Consider the following 23,079-nt stretch of genomic DNA (forward strand, 5'->3'; position numbering starts at 1 on the left):
ATCTGTGATGGTCAAAACCTATTTATACAAGCAATCTGTTATGTAGTAATCACATCTACATTTGAAGAGTCTCTATCAATTACAGTTCTTAGTTTGCAAGTAACAGAAACTAGTTCTGAGTACTTTAAGCAAAAAAAGCATTTTGTTGAAAGGATATGAGGTAGCTCATAGAATCAGAGGGTAATCAGAAAAACAGTTCTCAGGAAAGACAGGAGCCAGAGCGTTTCCGGGGATCCAGAAAGCAGCAAGTGGAGAGAGACTGTGAAGCGTACTGCCATGGAGCTAAATCTGGACCAATACTGTGGTTTAATGCTATTCCTCACACATTCACAAAGCCAGTGTGCATGGCTGGGTCTCAGTCATTGGCCCTCAGCCAGGAACCATGGCACTTGATTAACAATTCTCCCGAGACTGCCAACATGTGGAGAAGGTAGGTTCCCCAAAAGAATTTCAACGTTTTGGGACCAGGTTGGGAAGTCTATGTAGGGTAAGTAAAAACAGTAGATGTTTCTAAAACCTTTCTTCGGAACTGTCATTCGAAAGCCATCAAACTCTAGTGGCAAAAAGCTCAAATAATAAAGATTTTACCAGTAAAATTAACATAGATTAAATAATAGTGTTGCTCAGGTTTCAAAAATTTATTTGTTCTTTTTTTAATACATATGTTTATTGTCTGTCATGTGCCAAGTGCTGTCCTAAGCAATGAAAATAAAACTATAAACAATAGAATTAGTCGTGGCTTTGCACAGAGCTTATAGTCTAGTGACAATTGAATTATGTGCAACAATTAATATATTGCAGGAAGTCTAGAATGGGAGCTGTATTAGTTTCCTAGGGCTACAGTAACAAAGAGCCACAAACTGGGTGGCCTTAAACAACAAAAATTCTAGAAGCTAGAAGTCTGAAACCTAAGTGTCAGCAGGGTCACGTGTCCTCCAAAGACTCTAGGGGAGGATCCTGCTTCGTTTCTTTCAGCTTCTGGTGGCTGATGGTCTTTCTTGGCGGGTGGCAGCCTAACTCCAATCTCTGGCTCCATCTTCACGTGGCCTTCTTCCCTGTGTGTCTCTGGGTGTGTCCTCTCTTCTTCTTCTAAAAATACCAGTCATTGGATTTAGGGCCTATCCTAAATCTGGAATGATTTTACCTCAAGATCCGGAACTAATTACATCTATAAAGACCTTATTTCCAAATAAGGTCACACGCTGAGGTTCTGAGGGAACATGAATTTTGGGGAGATGGTGTTTAACCCACTATAGGGAGGGTACATGATACTGTTGGTATTCCTAGCAGGGTCCCTGGGCCTAGACGCAGGGTATGTTAGAGAAGCCTACCTGAAGGAAATGTCTAACTGAGGGTGGATGTTCAGCAGAAAGAAAGGGATGTATAATGGACCCTCCCAGGATTTTTGAGGAAGCATAGTTCATTGGAAGAACTGAAAGTATCAGTAGTTCAGTTCAGCTAGAGCAAAGAGTAGACGGGGCTGGCTGACAAGAGGTGGAGAGGAGAAAGGATGGTGAAGAGGTTAAATGGGACAGATGATAAGGGAACGTGTAAGGAGTTTGACATTATCCTGAATGTAGTGGGGTGCCACTGAGGGAATAACCATTATAAAATGCAAAAAGAAAGAAAGTGAAAAAAGTGAAACTGGGACACACAGCTGTATCTACAGTAAGATCTCAACACTCTGTATACCTGGCAACCTTTAATATTAAACACTAAAAGTAAATGCATCTAAATGTTAGCAGTGGTTATTCCTAGGTGACTTTAATTTTATTCTTTCTAACATTTTTAAAATATAGTGGGTCCAATGAGCATGTACTACTTTTATAACGAGGGGGAAAAAGCATTTTTTGGTAAATCTTAGCACATAAAATATACCGGAAATAAGATTTTCATAGCACAATGTTTTTAAAAATAAGTAATTGATTTCAAGGATTGGGTATCTTTTGACTTAGGAGGAAAAAAGACTTGTGAGTGAATAAAGAATTATACCACCTGAGCCAGGTATTTCATAAAATATCTTGAAATATGTATGGGGATATGGATTGCACATCCTCAGTTTGGTTAAGTAGCCATTGGATAAATCAGGGGAAAAACTTCTACTTTTGGACATAAAATAGGAAATACATTTGGATTGAAAGCATTTTTCACTTGATTTTGAAAACCATGTCAGTGAATGAGCAATTTAAAGAACATAGAAATTGATCCTTTTATGTAAGTTATCATCAGTAATGCCAGGTTGCCTTATGTAAGGTGATTAGACATAACATTCCTGTGAAGATTTTACTAATTTTGTAAGACTGAAGTGGTATTTAGGTTTCTGGAATGCAAAATTAGAGCTTTACTATTAAATCTACTTTACATATCAAGGGTCGTGCTGTGAGAACAGAACATATTTGCATGTTCTTCTGTTTTTTTCCACCCAGTTTCAGAATATTAAACAACTAGTCCATTAACACATACTGGATGATGTGACGGGGCAATTAAAACTCTCACGTCATCTTTAGGCTATTTTCTTTTTTTGTGATTATCAAGAGATAATACAGCTTAATTAAAGTCTCTTAATAAAGTTTATAAAAGGCCGAATGCTGGCTAGTACTTGCAATTAGGAAAATCATTTGATAACTTCTGTGGGAGGTTTTTTTTTTTTCAAAATTTTGTTAGTTGCTTAAATAACATTGTTTACTTTGATTCGTCGATAAAATTATTTGCTAATCCTGACCTGGGATGATGAATAAATATTTTGCTGTTTAAGGATAGTTCAGAGTTAAAACATTTTACTTGCTAATGACTATAAAGTAGGCAGACCTTCTTTCTTTAAAAACAGTTTTGAATAAACTCTAGTAATAGATATACTAGAAATACATTTCTTGGTTAATTATTTTATAAGAAAATAGATAACAATAATTATAATAAAAAAGTGCACTTACATTTCAGTGGAGAGTGACTTTTTTAAAGCAGGTTTATATCCCTTATATCATTTAGTTAGCCTATCCCAAAAATATTTTAGGTGACTTGTCCTATGTAAAATTTAACTTAATTAGGACTATGAACCTGAAATTCTACTGGAGAATCTACTTGCTTGGAGTTTGTTTCTCCCTTCCACTCTCCCATTCTTGAGAAGAGTTTTCTAAACGCCTGAGAATTAAAAATCTGCCATGGCAGTCCTAGCAACTTTAATAATATGAATTATTATGGCTAACACTTACATGTTGTTTAGTGTCAGGCACCATTTTAAGCTGTCCTTACAAATGAACATATCTAATCCTCATAGGGATATTTTGAGGTAGGAAACTCAGTTTACAGATGAGAAAGCTTAGGCAGAAAGTAGTAAAGTAAACTTGCCCAAGATCAAATGGTAGAGAGGGGATTAGAACCCAGGTAGAGTCTTTATTTTATCCACTACACTCTACTGCATGAAGAAGACGTAGATTAACATGAGAGAAAGTATTTTAATCCAAAAATATCAAGCACTTCGTCAGTATTCCCTTGTCTTCTTCTAGTGGGAAGATCTGACATACAGCTCTCTGCTAGACACGTTACATATTTCATCTTCTCCCATATTTTTGTACCTCTCATTCTCCTCATATTTCATTTATTTCAGATCCCTTAACTCTTCTCTTACCTCATATTCTGTTTTATAGTTTTATTTACATGTTTTCTAGTATAAAGAGATTCAAAGATAAATCTCTTATTTTGTTTAACTAGAAAGGATGAAAACATCATTTTGAGAAAGTAAAACATTAGTTCTTTGTTCTAAGATAACACTGATACAAACAGCAATAGTTAATTTTTCAGGGTAATGAGAATATTAAAAGAGTTTTTGATATCCCCTTTGATAATTTAAGCTTATACTTGATATTAAATTTTATTTCGAGAGGAAAATTACAAATTTTCTATTCTTTATGATAAACCAAGCACACACAGTAATATCCCACTGGATAATATCTATCCCTGGATAGAACAGAAAATAAATATATATAATTCATTACAGAACTGTGTTAGAAAATAAATCAGAGAACCTTCAATAGACCAAAAAGTATGAGAAATTCAAAAAAGGATGCAGTGTCAGATTTGAGAAGGAAGCCACAACTCAAGATATGCCCTGGGGAGGACCCTTACCAAAGGTGGGTGTGGCACTAAGAATGTGCCATTCTCAGAAATGGTAGGTTCCAGATTCCTGGAGAAGCCTTGAGTTCAGGGATGAGTAGGTAGTTGCTTAGTTGTGGTACAGCAGAGGAGCTTAGTCAAGTATTCAAACCTGCAGAAGCCCTGTTTATCTTTTGTGGTCTGGACACGGAGGATGTGAGTTCGGATTAGAGGAAAACAGTGAAGTGTTCAGATATTAGCAACGATGAGGAGAATCAGGGAACTCTACTACCAAAGTTACCCTTTCTTCCCTCACTCTCTTTGAAGACAGATTACAGGAGTGAGATAACAAGAGTTAATAAAGTAAGCACAGTGCAATTAACATGTAACAGTGAGGGATGGGAGAGGTATTCCTTGAATAGAAGAGAGTAAAGCAGAAATCAAGTGAAGTAAAAACTTGATCATATTCCTTTCACATTTCAACTAGGCCAAAGCATAGATGAGAACTATTTCAACCTAAAATTCCACTGTATCTTTGAAATGTTAGAAATAGTGTTAAAAATCAGGAATGAAGATGGAGGACAAAGGTCATTATATCGCTCCAAAACAAAACAAATTATTTTTTGAGAATGCTGCCTTCTTTGGTTTCTTTTTGCATAATTCTTTTCAAAATTACAATATGATGTATAATTTTTACATTATAACATCGTCAAATATTTCAACACTAAAACCATAGAAAATATTTCAGTCTCAAATATTGTCATAATCAGAGTTTCAGTAAGTTATTTTCTGATAAGTGTAGCTTAACAACAGGGAGAAAACTTTTTTGTCTGTGTAGAGTTTGAGACGTTTATTCTCTGAGTAGAGTTTGAGCTGTTTTTTCTCACTGTTTATTCTCACTTCTCAGGGACAATATAAACAATGTTGAAGAAAATAAACTATGATAAAAAACAAAGTATTGGAATGCAAAAAAGTAAAGAGTGCACATTTTCTCCATCCCAACCCTCATTTAGGAAATAGATTGAACCCACTTTAAAAAGTAGCAGAGGGCACTCTATTTTGTCAGTCTTTTATAATGACTGGATATTTATTCTAGAAATAGAGAGCATTGTGCCTGGGTCTATCTGTGTGGTAGGGCATAAAGAATGTTTTTTCTGTCTTCTGAGCTTTGGAAGTTTCCAAATAGTAACAAAAATATTTTCATTGTTTTTATTCCAAGGTTATACTGTAGATTTTTAGCTTTTTAGCACTGGCTTGTTTCTTTCCATTGCCAAACCTAGATATAATGTGATTTAACTTTATTAACCTATTATTCCCAAGCCTAACAGATTTCCAGTCATATTCTTAATATTTCATTGCAAACACACCCTTTAAGTTAGTGTTGAAAAGGTGTTGAACATGTTTTTCCTCTACCCCTGATACCCGTAAGTATAATGCTGAGGAAACATGGAATCTTTTGGAGTCCTTTGTTTTTTCCAACTTGCAAAATTGCTGGGTCATCAATGTTTTCAGTAGTACAGAATCAAGCTATTTCAGTAACTAGTCAGTATGATTTGGTATGATGCATGAATATAGACAATAATATGTATTATTTAACATATATTTTTAAAAGTCCACTTCTATATGGGCCCTCCCCTCTTCCCTCTCTCCATTGGTAACCACTAGTTTGTTCTCTATATCTGTGAGTCTGCTTCTTTTTTGTTATATTCACTAGTTTGTTGTATTTTTTAGATTCCACATATAAGTGATATCATACAGTATTTGTCTTTCTCTGTCTGACTTAATTCATTTAGCATAATGCCCTCCAGGTCCATCCATGTTGCTGCAAATAGCAAAATTTCGTTCTTCTATGGCTGAGTAGTATTCCAATGTATATACATATATACCATATCTTCTTTATCCGTTTATCTGTTGATGGACACTTAGATTGCTTCCATATCTTGGCAATTGTAAATAATGCTGCTATGAACTTTGGGGTGCATGTATCTTTTCGAATTAGTGTGTTTTTTTCGGATATGTACCCAGGAGTGGAATTGCTGGGTGATATGGTAGTTCTATTTTTAGTTTTTTGAGAAATTTTCATACCGTTTTCCACAGTGGCTGCACCCATTTACATTCTCACGAACAGTGTACGAGGGTTCCCTTTTTTCCACGTCCTTGCCAACATTTGTTATTTGTGTTCTTGTTTGATGATAGCCATTCTGAAAGATGTGAGGTGATATCTCATTGTGGTTCTGATTTGCATTTCCCTGATGATTAGCGATGTTGAGCATCTCACAGTACTTCTTAATAAATGTTATTAAAGGTGCATATTGCTGATATTTTCAGAAATAATATCAGATGCGTACCAATGCAGTGTAAGATCTGGCTACTTCTTGTACTTTGTCTCGATTCTCCCTGCCTCAAGCCTACAAGGGTGAGAATGTAGATACGGGCATTTGAGGACATTATTCTAGCTTTCCTAGGCAGGTACTTTTAAGTTGCTGGAATTGGTGGTCTCAGTGTGGACCTGTGCTACTTAGTCATGATCTGAGATTATATTCATTCATTCCCTCTTCCATTCTGCAAATATTTAGGGAACCACCACCAGGTACCTGGCACTGTTCTAGGCACTGTGGCTTCAGTAGGAAAAAAAATAGACAAAACCCCTGCTCTTCTGGGCTTACATTCCAGTGCAAGAACATTACTGCAGCCTCTTCCTTCTCAATTTCCATGGCCTTGAATTGAGGAAGTTCTTTAAAAATAGAACCTGCGTTTTCAGTTTTTTGCTTATTTTTTAAAAATAAAATAATAATGGAAAATGTAATGAAGTCATTAAATAACTGCAAACTAATGTCTTACAGATAAATCTGACCAATATGTAGAAGTTGTTAGGCTTCAGACAGTGCCCACATTTTATAGTTTGAAATTCCCATTCAAGTACAAAAGGATATATTCATAATAAGAAAGACGCCATAGAGGTGTCCATGAACAATATACAGAAGCATGGACTGTGTGAAGGTTAAATTCCACCTCTGTATCTGTGGATTTAACTATCCATCCCTCCTCGCTTCCATCGATAGACAAGGACAGCTAGGCCATTCTCTCTTCTGGCTTCTGTCCAACCCCATCCCTTACTTCAAATTGTTGGTTATCTTCCTATGCTCCTCAAAGTTTCACACATGTCTATTCCTGTTCATTGTGGATTGGTCTGTCTCTTCATGTTGCTGGAACACTTATATATATATATATATTTTTTTTAATTTATTTATTTATTATTTTTTGGCTGTATTGGGTCTTCGTTTCTGTGCGAGGGCTTTCTCTAGTTGCGGCAAGCGGGGGCCACTCTTCATCGCGGTGCGCGGGGCTCTCACTATCGCGGCCTCTCTTGTTGCGGAGCACAGGCTCCAGACGCGCAGGCTCAGTAGTTGTGGCTCACGGGCCTAGTTGCTCCGCGGCATGTGGGATCTTCCCAGACCAGGGCTTGAACCCGTGTCCCCTGCATTGGCAGGCAGATTCTCAACCACTGCGCCACCAGGGAAGCCCTGGAACACTTATATTAAGGATACAGTTTGGGCTCTCTTTGAGAGGTTACTCATAGATCAGTATCTTACGCATAACCTTTCTGTATCTACAAGTTTTATTGATCACATATTGAACTGTTTCTGTTATTTTTATAGAATTAGCCAGGTGTGTTCACATGTTGGCAACACCCAAGATAGGGCTACGTTACTGCTTATAGTCACTGATAATGTTTTTGGCTAATAAGTCTGCAACTATGTATTAGAGCATTTTCTATGAATTTTCTGTGACAACTCAGGTCAGAAGATTGCTGACTTGAACTTGAATTGCTGCTGGGTTTGAAACAGAACATCAATTTATGTGCAGGATATTAATTGGCATGATTCAATGATTCTCTTCCAATACTCCAATACTAAGAAGCATTTTCCTCCTGAGGTATTTTGTTGTTTTTTTGTCTCAGGATAATATGTACTCTCTCCTTAACCACCTAATAGATACAAGCTGTAGTTTAGAGATGCCTGATGCTATGATTTTAAATATTTCATACTTGCAAATTGCTACAACAAAATTTTCAGTCAGCCTTATAAGCAAATTATGCTCATTTTTTTAATCTGCTTTTTGGTGCTTCTTAGAGTTCACCTTGATTATCATTTATCTTTCCTCGGCAGTAATTCCATGTTGTTGGATCAGGATTTATGTCCCCAATTTTATAAGAAAATGATGGAGATTTGACAAAACCCAATTAAATATTATGTTGTTTGTTTTCATCTTTAATAAATACTTTATAACAGTTCCTTGTTTTTATTGATGATAAATCCAATGTACATTTAAATGCAAAAGCATCATGCTTTCACCCTTCACTTTGAGGTCTTTGTATAGGTTTCCAATCATCTTTCAGTTTTCATGAAGGGCTTAAGCTCCTTGAACAGCAAATTTGATTAAACAGTTAATCTAAAACTGTACCAAGTCAGGTAAGGCAGCTTTTCTTTGACTGGAAGACCTGTATCTGTTTCCTAGAACTAGTCCACTCTTCCAGATCTACTGGGGCTTCACACTGCTGCTAAAGCCTTAATTCTGTGATTACTTTGTCTTCCACATCCCCTTACTTTCAGACACTAAATCTTGTCTTTCAAACTTTTAAAATATAAGACATTCACTTGCTTCCAATCTCAGAGACAACCTTGTTTCTCTACCATCATCTTTTGCCTGAGCTACAAGCAACAGCTTTTTAACTCTTCTAGTATTTACTTCAGCAGTATGCATATATTAATATGTAAATTTACATGCAGATTTAATATCTCCCAGCCAACTTCAGTTGCTTCCTATTACAAGGCTTAATGTGCCCAACAGGTTTCTTCTGGTCTCATCTTTTCAGCTCTGTCTGTTGTCATTGCTTCCCCTTTTCTCCACTCTTCATCCTTATTGGCCTGTTTTCAGTTTTTCGAATGCCATGTTTGCACACCTTCAGACCTTTGCACACCCTGTTCCTTCTGCTTGGTAAACTTCACTTATATCTTTCAAATTGTAGTTTAAACATTACTTCCTCCAAAAAGGACCCCTTGATTTTTTTTACACTAGTTAAGGTTTTCTTATAATATGCCACCTTAGTGCCCTAGATATTTTTTTTTCTTCTCATTATGTGTTCAATTTTTTTTTTCTCCAATTTCTGTCTTCCCTGATAGTGTATCAGCTCCATCGGGTATAGGTTAATTCTGTCTTGTTCGCTTGTATTACAATATCATCCACAATATCAATTCACAGTAAATATTGCTTAAATAAGGGACTGAATGATTGAAAGATACTTTTGTTACTACTTTTAAAGACGGAGTATTTCTTGAGAGAAGTCTGTTTATCCCTTTTACGTATTTTTTAGATTTTCAAATTCTCTGACATTGTCTCTAAATAAAAGAAATTAATAATTTAAAAATCTATACTTTTACCTTATGCACTAATTATGACTAAATGTTAAAATGACTATTTGGGGAATAAATCATATTATATAAGTCAGTTATTGTATCTGTTGAGACATGTTCCTGTTTCAGTTTGCTTGATTAAACACTAAATTTTTTTAATGTATTAAAATAAACTTGTTAGTGTTTTATAATATAAAGAAAATATTTTTAGGTATTGATTGATTTTTATATGCTTCTAGTTGGTGACCAGTTTTTGTTATATGTCTACTTTACTGAATTCTGTCATTTTCTTTACAAAGAAGCCATATAAATATATTTTTAAATTGGAAGATTGACTACAGCTGTGTAACCATTAGACAAATCAGTTTTATGACTTATTAGTATGATTCTAGCCAGTAGGCAGGTATTCGAAATCATAACACTTCAGTAATCTTCATTGCAAAAAAAGTTATTTGTGTATTTTTTAGAGCTTAATTTAGCAAGAACTAAGTGAAGGATTTGACAAATAAGATGCTTGCCCTCCCAGAGTGTTCAAAAGAATGCTGAAGCTGGAAAGGCTTAATATGTCATTAGCTTGGCAATTCCTCTTAGAACTCAACACTGTAATCATTAAAAGGAGTTTTTGTAATGTGTCAGGGGCTTGTAATTTTGTTCTATTCTAAAATAATACTTGTGACAGGAAAATGATTTCAATTTATGTGTTTGAATCTGTGTAAATTTTTAAATCACACAATGACAGAAATAGTTCTGATCTCTTCAAAAAACAAACTTTATATAATTAGACTAATTTATAATTTCTTAAGTGGAATTAATTTGCATGACTGTTTTATTATTATAAAACAGGATTCTAACAGAGTGAATAAGTGGTGTTATAACTCCTTTGTAATAAATTATAATTCTTGGTTTTATGGCATAGTATTATATCAGGAGTATATATTTTATCATGTCGGATGAGTCTTAAGATGTTCAAATGCAGTGTTTAAAAATGACTTTAGCAGTATTTAAGAACTTAAAATTCACTTGCTTCATTTTCACAGTCTCAGATTGCTTTGCAAATAACCAAGATTCCTTGCTATAGATTAATATGATCTGGAGAATTTTCTTCATATAGTTCATTGGAGCCTCTGATAGAATAAGGAGTAAATCTAAGGAAATTGTGTATTTTGCAGACAAGAGCAAAGGGCACATTTGGGGGACTTTTTTTTAAAGACTGTAGCATGAAGGCTACTATGGTTTCTATATCTCAGGGCCAGCTAACATGATCTCAGATAAAATCTATTTGATCTAAGTAATAAAGCAACTTTATCTCAGAAGACTGCAGGACTATATATATCCATCTGTGAAATGTAGCCCAGATACTGAAAAGTTTAATGATAATTCCTGGGAGTTGGCTTTTTGAAGAGTCCCATGATAATTTGGGGAATGTGACATTTATTCTTCTGACCAGCAAATTTCAAAGAAAAGTATGTTTAGATGAAATGTTAATGTCTGTCTAAATCCTTTGTCAGTGTAGAGCAAATCAGAGAAAAAAGTTGTTTGCAATTGGAGAAGAAAGAATAGAAGAACCTGGAACATGACCTTAGAAAAGAAAGAGTAGTTGAATAGGGGTGAATTAAAGCTGCAGCTGATTCCAGTCTTCTGATTGCAAGTCCATCTCTTCCATCAGGAGACTAAAAAGCACAAGATTGTTAAGACCCTGAAAGGACTTTCCAATTGAGTCCTGAAAATGAGTGTTATAGTAAGAATTAAAGGGAAATGTTACCTAACTCAGGTTTGGCTGCTCATTGCTCAAGAATACAATACTGAGAGACAAGTGGTAGGCAAAAGGAAAGATAGCTTTGTTGAGGAAGCCAGTAATCCTGGGATGAAGGTGGACTCATGTCCCAAAGAACCAACTCCCAATTCCCCAGGTTTGGCTGAGAGATTACATAGGGAAAAGAAAGGGCTACAAGCTGGAGAGGGGGCAATCTTGTATTTTCAGAGATGATGTCTTGGTCACATGGTTCCAGGTAGCCATCAAGTCTTGCTTGCAGCCGGAACATTATCTAAGTCAGAAATCTCTGGCTAGCTAGTCCTGAAAAGCAAGAAATAAGGGACAAAGACAAAGGTGAAGCAGATAGAACTAATCTTCAGTCTTGATAGGCATCATCAGCTTTTTCCATTAGCAGCAAGCTAAGCTAAGTTAGTGGTGGTCTAGGGTAGAAGTCAGGTATGGTAAGCATAAAGTCACAGCCATATCATAAGTAAGAAATAGAGTTGGAATAATGCTGAGGAGATGAGAGTCCCTAGTTACAGTCTCACTGCCTCAGTTACAAAAATACCTTCATTATTTCAAAATTCCTCAAGGTAACATTGAATGAGTGCAACCACTCTCAGTTAAAAGTGAATTTCTCGGTTTGCAAAGTGATACAACTAAATCAAGATGCCCCAGTGCTCTATTTTAGAACACAAAGCCCTATTCCAGGAAACTTCTGCCCATCCTGTGACTAATTAATAATATTAATTATGAAAAAGGAAGGAAAGATATAAGCATCTAGAATAAAGTGAGAAATATACTTTTAAAATTTTATTGAATTTATATTTCCAGTGTTTTTTTTTTAATTTTTATTTTTTGTAAGCATTATTTTCACTCTTTTAAATGAAATTCTTTCTATGTAGCTTTTCTCTTCTCATCCTTACTTACTTCTCTCTCTCTCTTCCTCTTTTTCCCTTTCTTTCTTCTGTTCTTCCTTTGAGAGATCTTTTTGGGGTGATAAAAATGTTCTGCATAAATGTAATTAGATTATGGTGATGGTTGCACAACTTGGTAAATATTCTAAAAACCACTGAATTGTGTATTTTAAATGAGTGAGCTCTATGGTATGTAAATTATATACATATACATTTCACTTTTTTACAAAGGGAAATGCCAACCAGAGGTTAACTAAGGCGACTGGACTGGAGTAAGTAAAGTACAAGGACACTGGGTCTTTTCTCAGATTGATTACAACAAATCACAAGGCTAGACATTGAGTTTTAGGACTCAATTGGTAAGTCCTTTCAGGTCGTAACAATCTTGCTTTTTTTAGTCTTGAGATGGAAGAGATGGACTGACAATCAGAAAATTGGCATCAGTCGCAGCTTTCATTCACCTATATCAGTTTGTGGACTTTGTGTCCTACATCGTGGGAAGGGAGACTGTCAGTGATAATTCAGAGACAGGATTTGCCATTTATGAAGACAAGCCATGGTATGGCAAGCTCTTGAATATATTCAATTGAAAGATGAATAAAAAGCACAGAAAACATGCAAGACATTTACCGCATTTAACCAGATATAGTTGGGTAAATATATATATATATATATATATATATATATATATATATATATTTAAATTTATTTATTTATTTATTTTTGGCTGCATTGGGTCTTCGTTGCTTTGTGCTGGCTTTCTCTAGTTGTGGCGAGTGAGGGCTACTCTTCGTTGCGGTGCGCAGGTTTCTCGTTGTGGTGGCTTCTGTTGTGGCAGAGCATGGGCTCTAGGCGCGCGGGCTTCAGTAGTTGTGGCACGTGGGCTCAGTAGTTGTGGCTTGCAGGCTCTAGAGCTCAGGCTCAGTAGCTGTGGCGCACAGGCTTAGTTGCTCTGCAGCATGTGGGATCTTCCGGGACCAGGGCTCGAACCCATGTCCCCTGCATTGGCAGGCGGATTCTTACCACTGCGCCACCGGGGAAGTCCTGGGTAAATATATTTGAACATTTGTTTCTAAAGTCTGGTAAGCTTTATTCATTTTCAGGTAAATGCCAGATCACAATGGTGAAGATTGAGTTTTTGAAAAAGTATTATAATTTCTGTTTTTGAAAAAGTTTTGGGTGCCCGGAAAATAGTTTTTGTCTACATCAGGAAATTTTTCAGAATACTTAACAGTTAAACTCCATTTTAAAACTGGGACAGTGAGAATCCAGCAAATTCAAATATGTGTGAAATAATACAGATACAAGGTTGTTTCCTTTTCATTGTTCTGTAAAGCAGAGTCAATTTGGTTGTTTTTGTTGCCTCATCTCACTCATGACAGGAAATTCCTTTTCCCGTTATCTCTTATGGTATAAGGGGGCTGCTTTTTAATGACTATGAGTGCTTCTCAGCGAACGCTGGGAGCTTTTAAAGCATGGTTCGTTGGATTATAAAGGATTGTTGTTTTGTTACATTTGCTCAAACTAGTGCTATTTGCTAGAATCACCCAATAGTTTCTTTACGCTTACTTACTTTCTTTACTTTCTGTGCCAGAAATTGCCTACACACTCTAAATTATGGTAATAGCTCAGGTGATCTTTGTTAGCAGGAAGGAAGATGCATTTTAACAGTTTTTTTCCCAGTGGTAACTATATACTATAATTTTTTTGAATTAGTTAAAAATAGCAAAAAATACATTACTATAGAATGTCTAGAGAATTAGTTCGTATTTATTCAACTATGCTATCATTTGAAAAACTATTTTCACTTCATTTTAAAACGCTATTCCTTTGTAAAACATGAGTGTATCCAATCTTAATGGAAGTCTGACATCATGGGAAAAATTGTTTAAAATGAGAATTCAAAAGATCCTTATTGATTATCTGGTCTCACCTCCTCATTGACAAAGAGCAGATTTGTTCTTTTAAGGAGGAACTTTTATTTCCCCCATTTAAAACTTTTGAATCAGTCACAGTCATTAATAACTTTGGTAGCCCTACGTATGTAAAAATTATGAAATTTTAAATATGTGAAGTCCAAACTAACAGAGTTTATATTTTAACTTGGAATATTTGTGTGTTTATGTGTGCATGCGTGTGTGTGTGTGTGTGTTGTGGTGTGTGTGTGTTTTGTGTTTACAGAGGGATGTAGGAGTTAATACAACGATAAAATGTCAATATGCCAAAATATATTTTTTCTTTTAGAACATTTTTACCAAAATTTCAAATTAAAAACATGAAGGGTTATCGTCACCAGCCTTTTTTAAAATTTTATTTATTTTAATTTTTAAAATTATTTATTTATCTTTAAATTTTTATTGGAGTATAGTTGATTTACAATATTGTGTTAGTTTCAGGTATACAGCAAAGTGAATTAGTTATACATATACATATATCCATTCTTTTTCAGATTCTTTTCCCATGTTGGTTATTACAGATTATTGAGTAGATTTCCCTGTGCTATACAGTAGGTCCTTGTTGGTTATCTATTTTATTTTATTATTATTATTTTTTTAACATCTTTATTGGAGTATAATTGCTTTACAATGTTGTGTTAGTTTCTGCTGTATAACAAAGTGAATCAGCTATATGTATACATATATACCCATATCCCCTCCCTCTTGTACCTCCCTCCCACCCTCCCTATCCCACCCCTCTGTGTGGTCACAAAGTACCGAGCTGATCTCCCTGTGCTATGCAGCTGCTTCCTACTAGCTATCTATTTTACATTTGGTAGTGTATATATGTCCATGCCACTCTCTCACTTCGTCCCAGCTTACCCTTCCCCCTCCCTGTGTCCTCAAGTCCATTCTCTACATCTGCGTCTTTATTCCTGTCCTGCCCCTAGGTTCTTCAGAACCATTTTTAAAATTTAGATTCCATATACATGTGTTAGCATACGGTATTTGTTTTTCTCTTTCTGACTTACTTCACTCTGTATGACAGACTCTAGGTCCATCTACCTCACTACAAATAACTCAATTTTGTTTCTTTTTATGGCGGAGTAATATTCCATTGTATATATGTGCCACATCTTCTTTATCCTTTCATCTATTCATGGATATTTAGGTTGCTTCCATGTCTTGGCTATTGTAAACAGTGCTGCAGTGAACATTGTGGTACCTGACTCTTTTTGAATTATGGTTTTGTCAGGGTATATGCCCAGTAGTGGGATTGCTGGGTCATATGGTAGTTCTATTTTTAGATTTTTAAGCAACCTCCGTACTGTTCTCCATAGTGGCTGTACCAATTTATATTCCTACCAACAGTGCAAGAGGGTTCCCTTTTCTCCACACCCTCTCCAGCATTTATTGTTTGTAGATTTTTTGATGATGGCCATTCTGACCGGTGTGAGGTCATACCTCATTGTAGTTTTGATTTGCATTTCTCTAATGATTAGTGATGTTGAGCATCCTTTCATGTGTTTGTGGGCAATCTGTATATCATCACCAGCCTTTTGTTGTTGGTACTTCCATCCACCCATTCAGTCATTCATCAATCAATTAAATTTTTTTTTTGTCTCATATGTGGCAGGTTTGGGGTTAAAACCATAAAGAAGGCATAGCTTTTGCATTTGAGAATCTTTTTGGTTTAATAGAGTGAAACCATGTATAAGTTAATAATTTCAAATAGTGTGACAGAGAATATATGGAGACGTATGGAGGGAGTGGCCATATTTTTGGGAGTGGAGCACTCAAATACATGCTTAATATGGGAAAAAGCTTTACAGGCAGGGGGACAGGTAGAGCTGCAGAATGGAAGTACGAAGGACTCAGCAGGAGAATGGAAAATCACATCTTCATTTTTAGAAATATAACTCTAGCTGCTTTTTGCTTTCATATGGAAAAACACCTCAAGTAGAGCTAAGTAGCTGTTCTTTTTTTTATTCAAAAGTGAAGTGTTGAACCACCTTCTTCATATTTTCTTTATTTTTTAAATATTTCTCATGTCAAAAAATTCAAAATTTAAAAAAAAATTCATTCACAATGTAGATAAACATTGAATAACCTCTGGACATACTGTTATTTTTTTGACCTTTTCATTTCTCTTTATTTTTTTATCCGTCATGTATTATACCCTTTAAATATTATATTTATTCCTCTCAAAATTCTCCAAATTCCTTTTAATACTTCAGTCCCGAATTCATCAGGTTTCATTTGAAGTGTTAATTAGTGATAAATTTAACTTGGAATTAGTTCTTATCAATGGCCTTTTGAAACAATAAATTTAGCCATAGTAATTGGTTAATCTCTAAGAATAAATTCAGTTGTGCTTGTACAAATATGTATGTATGTGTATATATACACATGTACATATATATTACACATACACTACACACACATACCGCACATACACACACATATATATAACTTACATATGATTTCTTTGTATACATATATATAAATATATACATATACTCATAAATTTATTCCTGGAACTAAATGATAGGCCATTCCTTCAACCTTTTCCTACACTTAAATAGCCTTTGTTGGTTTGGTGTTTTATTTGTTGTTTGGCAAACATGAAACTTAAAAGTAGAACTTAGTTTAGATTTGCTTTTCACTTTATATTATGAAGCTCTGATGTATTTTCTAATTTAGTTGAATATGTGCACATCTATTTAAAGTAAATAAGCATTCAAATTAAATAGAGAATTTTAGTAAAATATTATTAATCCGTTTTGAACTCAGGCAGGAATTTTGATTTAGGAAAAAAAAAACCCTGCAGCACATTAAAAAGAAATTTTCTCAACTGTTACTGAAAATACCTTTTTCTTTCCTAAGCCTTTTCCAGGACACACAGGTTACAGGATGTAATAAGACTGTCTTTCTTACTGTGACTACATGAGAGCAGTGGAGTTTCTCTTGCCTGTGCTAATTAGAGGCACTGACCCTATAAGAGGCACTGTTTATTTCTATGCTGCTTCAGTTTCCAGACCCCTGGACTCCTCAAGCATCTCTTTGACCTCCTTTCTGAGAAGTACTGCCTAGAAGATGAGTTGTTCACAAATGAGGTAGAGGTTCAGGTTAATCTTTAGTACTATATGGTCTGCTTTTCAAAAGTCAAGCACGGGGCTTCCCTGGTGGCGCAGTGGTTGAGAATCTGCCTGCCGATGCAGGGGACACGGGTTCGAGCCCTGGTCTGGGAAGATCCCACATGCCGCGGAGCAGCTGGGCCCGTGAGCCACAACTGCTGAGCCTGCGCGTCTGGAGCCTGTGCTCCGCAACAAGGGAGGCCACGATAGTGAGTGGCCCGCGCACCGCGATGAAGAGTGGCCCCCGCTTACCACAACTGGAGAGAGCCCTCGCACAGAAACGAAGACCCAACACAGCCAAAAATAAATAAATAAATAAATAATAATTAAAAAGTCAAGCACAGATGGCTTCTTTTCCTTAGCTGTTTCCAGTTTATTCACTGCTCCTGAGGATGATAAAAGTCAAGTTCTACCAGCTGAAGGTGAGTTTTTGAGAAACGCTATTTGTTTATAATTGAGCCGTGCGTTTCTGTAGCACTACACTCAAAGAGCCCAGTAAAGTATAGGTATTTTTTATCCCATTTTAAAGATGAGGAAATATCCTTATTCCTTTAAAACTGTTGTATGTGTTTGTAGAAACAATTTATTCCCACTTTATAGCCGTAATGAAAGAAATTAAATTCCAGACAATACGTGATTTACCCTTGGCCATATAGATAATGATAATGAGAATTAGAACCAGTTTTAACCTATTCCTAAGGTAGTATTCTTTCTGCTGCGCAATGCTGCGTACGTCCTTATGCCTCTTTCATTAGTTTTAATAAAACAATAGATTCTTCCAAAAATTCCATGTCTGTGACCTGATTGCATTTTAAGAGTACTACATCCTTGTAAAACATACTCCTTTAGAAATTCCTGAGAAAGAATTATTTTAAATTTTAAAAATGTGATGAAAAACAAAATTTCTGTGCTAATCAGGATTTTTTGAGCTCCATATAATTTTAGTAACTAAAAAGTCAGTTAAAGGTATTACTGTGAAAACTTTGACATGTCAAAATCATTTTCATTATGAGTTAACAGAAATATAAATGTTCATGAATTAACATTTTAAAATGGATAAAGTTGAGTTGAAAATAGCACTTTTAAAATTTATTTCTTTTTACTTATTTTCAGACTTCCATCATGTTTCTATTTTTAAAAATATATATGTATATATTATGTTTCTATATATGTATATGCATTATACACACAATATATATGTATATGTATGTGTGTATATATATATGTGTGTGTACTTGAGTTACAGTCTTGAAAATAAACCTTCTTTAAAGTCAGGTCTATCTTTGCCTCATTTCAGGATATTTTGGTATTTCATTTACTACAGGTATTAAAAAATAATTGTGTCTTCTTAAATGTGCAGCTATTGGAGGAATCATTCTCCGGCCTTGTGATAGAAATCTTTCTGTTGAATTAGATGGTCAAATGTAAAGTTAAGTAGCTGAGATTGTTATTTGAATTGATAGCAAAGAGGACTACTAACTAACAACACATGAAATATACCTATTAAAAATTGTGACTCTTTTAATCCTTTAAAATTTTTACAAGTGTAAATTTTATAATATAAAAAATACTTTATCAAAATTACTACTATCAGTTGAATTGAATTCACTATAATAGTTGTAAATTGTTTTTAATTTTTATTATGAAAAATTTCAGACATGTGCAGAGTTCACGGTAGTGTAATGAACCCTCATGTATCTCTCACCCACCTTCAGCAATTTCCATGCATGGCCATTCTGTTCATCCGTATGTTTTTCCTTACCCCTCTCCTAGTATTATTTTGATGCAAATTCCAACATTCTCTAATTTCATCCATGAGTACTTCTGTGTGAATCTCTAAAAGATAAAACCATTTTAAATGTAATTGCTATGCCATTATGGCATGAAAATAATAATTCTTTAATAGCATCAATAGCTAGCCATGTTTAAATTCCCAGTTGTCTGATAAACATCATAGTGTTTTCAATTTGCTTGTTTTAAATATAACCTATAATCCTTAACAAGTCCATAATTTACAATTTTTCATGTGTCTTTTCAGTCTCATTTAATCAGTAATTTTCTCTTTCATCTTTCTTTCTTTTTCCCCCCATGTAACAAATAAATGTTGAAGAAGCCTGGTCCTTTGTGCTGTAGAGTTTCTCACCATCTGAGTTTTAAAGATGGCATACCTGTGGAGTAGTTTAACATGTTCCTCAGTTCTCTGAATTTTCTGTAAAATGTTAATGATACAGATTTTGATCAGAATCAGGTTTGATTTTCTTTTGGCAAATCTGTCTCCTAGTGGTGTAGTGTTCTTTCATCAGGAGTTATATAACTTTTGCTTGTTTTTCTTGTTTGATGTTAAGTAGCCACTGATGCTCAATGGCTCCACTAATTTATTAGGGATTAAAAATGAATGTTCCAATTCTATCATTACTTTTACAGTTACTAGCAGTATACTTCTAAAGAAAAAGCTGCCCTTCATCTACTATTGTGTTAACTAATGAAATAGTTTACATAGGAAAGTCAAGATAAATGATTGGTTCTTTCCCTTTATTTGCTGGCTCTCAAAATAATGAATTTGTTTTCTAGCATTTTTCAATGTTGAGAGATGAATTATCCTTTCTTATTAGCTCATGAATTTAGACATATTTGATATGTTTCAGTCAATTTCAGTTATTATTCTAATTGATGATGAATTTTCCATTGGGGCCTTTTCAACCTTATACTTCGACTATGTACAATTCCTTTCCCAGACATTGAATCAGCCATTTGTCCAAGGAACTTTGGTTCTTTAGTGAGAAGTACTATTTTTCAAGACCAAAACTTGGGTGCCAGAGTCCTGCTCATTGCTACTGGAGTTGGTTGTTTCTAACCTTTCAATATTCCTTTTTTTTTAAAGATAAAAATAGGTCTTGAGTTTACACTGATTGTTCCAGTTTGAAATCAGGACTGTAGAGCTTTTACTTAACTATTTCTGTTTCACATATGTATCTTCTTTCACCTGCATTAAGAATCCCAGTTCTCAATACCAATGAAGACAATAGAATATAACGTTATTCATTGTTATCCCACTTTATAGACAAAAGAGACTCAGAGTCACAATTCCAATACTATCTCACTTATATGATTACTGAGTTTAAATTTTGTTTGCACTTCCTTTTGTCCTTATGATATATCCCCTTAGAGATATTAGGTCAGATTATTCTATTTTAGAGTCACATGAAATAGATCTTGTTTGTATAGTTATACTACCAACTGGATACATATTTAGGATCATATTTTTCATTTTATTTTCTATTTTCAGAAATTGCCCTTTTTAAATTTAATTTTGCTTTATAATTTAGTAAAAATTTACCTGTTTTCAAAGTTCAATCTATTAAGCAATGTATACTTAAAGAAGACAGGCCTCAATCTTTGTCCTCCATTTGTTGAAATTTTACTGCATTAAACATATATCATTTCTTTTCTCTCTCCCTCTCTCTTTCTCCTTTCTCCCTCTATATGTATATATTATATGCATACATATATATACATACACATGCATATACATACATTTATACATCCACTATATAGTACATAATAACACACACATAAATATAAAACTTTTTTCTGAACTGTTTGAGATGAAGTAGCAGACATGCTGTCCCATTACCCCTTTTTAGTTCAGCAACTTTCTCCTAAAAACAAGGACGTTCTCCTTTATAACCACAGTATAGCCATCAAAATCACAAAATTAATATTGAATTCCATCATCTCACTCACAAACTCTATTCATGTTTTGCTGAGAGTCCCAATAGTATCCTTCAAGATCCAATTTAAGGATTGCATATTACATTTAGCTGTCTCTTTAATCTCTCAGTTTGGAAAGTTACCCATCTTCCCATTCCTTTCATGACCTTGACATTTTTTAAGAATACTGGCTACTTTGCAGAGTATCTCTCAATTTGGGTTTGTCTGATGTTTTCTCATGATTAGATTCAGGTTATACTCTTTTGTGGTTTGAACACCACAGAAGCGATGCTGTGTTCTCGGTACATCAGGAGCCACATGGTGTCTGTATGTCCCAATACCGGTGATCATTTTCTCAACTTTTTTAATATGGTATCTGCCTTATTTCTCTTCTGTAAAGTTTGGCAATCAGTAGTTTTATGCAAATGAGTAATTAATATTTGGGAGAGATATTTTAAAACCTTGTGAATAACTTGATCTACATCAAATTTCACCTATTAGTTTTAGCACTGATTACCCTTATCTTAATTAGTTATTGCTGTGATGGTTGCCAAATGATGGCTTTTTAATTCTGTCATTCCTTCTATGTTGACATTCTACTATGAAGTACAATTTTCCTTTTCCGTAACGTATGTATTCGGTTGGCCGAAAAGTTCGTTCGGGTTTTTTCCATAAGATGTTATGAAAAACCCAGATGAACTTTTTGGCCAACCCAATAATTATTTATAGCATTATTGACTCATGACTCCTATTTTATTCAGTGGCTTATAATCCATTACTATTATTATTTATGTTCTTTAAATTGTCTCAATGGTAACCCTTTAGGCTCTTGTGTCACTTTGACATACCTCCATCATTCTTTGAGCACTTTTTTGCTTTTTGAGCAGAAGTTCGGGTTCATCTTGTACTTTCTCTGCCTCAGCCCTGGTATCAGTCATTTCTCCAAGGCCTGCCAACACTGCCCTTGACAACACACAGGAAGTGGCTGGCTGGTCCCAGGTCAGCTTGGTCAACATGTCAGTTTAGTCCTGAGTAAGCCCCTGGGCTAGATTGAGCCCTGGCTCTATGAACCGTTCATTTTATTTTATATTTTGTTTTAATCTCTTGTTTTCCTATGACGTGCAATATCTGATCTCTTCTTCTCTCTCTTCTCGTAAACTCCAGCATCTGACTCAAAGTAACAGTCTTTATTTTGCTGTTTATGTATAAAATACAATTAGCAAGCTCATTCTACTTTTCACATAATTTCCATGGTTACATCCATTTTTGATACTGTCCTTTATCAGTATTGCACATTATATGTTCTACCCTGTACTCATCATTTCTTCTTGGTTTTACATATGAATATATATATCTTTTTAAATTTGATTTTTATTTTTTGAGATGAAATTCACAACATGAAAATAACTATTTTAAAGTGTGCAGTTCAGTGGTATTTAGTCCATTCACAGTGTTCTTTAAACACTGTCTCTATCTAGTTACAAAACATTTTCATTGCCCTAAAAGAAAACCCCATACCTAATAAGCAGTCAGTCCTCATTCCTACCTCCTCCCAGCACCTGGCCACCACCAAGTTGCTTTCTGATTTACTCATTCTAGATATTTCAAAGAAATGGGATCATATAATATCTGGCTTTTAGTGTCTGGTTTCTCTCACTTTAGTATAATGTTTTTGAAGATTCATCCACATCGTAGCATATACTAATACTTCAGTCCTTTTAATGGCTAAATAATATTCCATTGTGTATATATACCACTTTTTTGTTTAACCATTCATCCATTAATGAACATTTAGGTTGTTTCCACCTTTTGATTATTGTAAATAGTGCTGCTATGAGCATTTGCGACAAGTATTTGAGTACTTTTTTCAATTCTTTTGGGTCAATTCCTGGATCATGGGGTAATGCTATGTTTAACTTTTGAGGAACAGCCAAACTGTTCCATAGTGATTGCATCATTTTACATTCTTGCCAGCAGTGTCTCCACACTCATGAACACTTGTATCACGAACACTTGTTGTTATCTGTTTTTAAAAAATTATTATTATAGTGATTCTAGTGAGTGTGAAATGGTATCTCATGGTTTCAATTTGCATTTCCCTAATGATTAATGATGTTGAGC

The 23,079-nt window shown here is 34.8% G+C and overlaps 1 protein-coding gene across 3 annotated transcripts in view; it reads left to right on the forward strand.

Moving 5' to 3' along the window:
* Positions 1 to 23,079, forward strand: part of GULP1 (GULP PTB domain containing engulfment adaptor 1) — a 258,080-nt gene that overhangs the window by 95,718 nt on the left and 139,283 nt on the right. The gene's annotated exons all lie outside the window — the stretch shown is intronic.

This window comes from Eubalaena glacialis, chromosome 1, assembly GCF_028564815.1.
Source record: "Eubalaena glacialis isolate mEubGla1 chromosome 1, mEubGla1.1.hap2.+ XY, whole genome shotgun sequence".
In the NCBI taxonomy this organism is placed as follows: Eukaryota; Metazoa; Chordata; class Mammalia; order Artiodactyla; family Balaenidae; genus Eubalaena; species Eubalaena glacialis.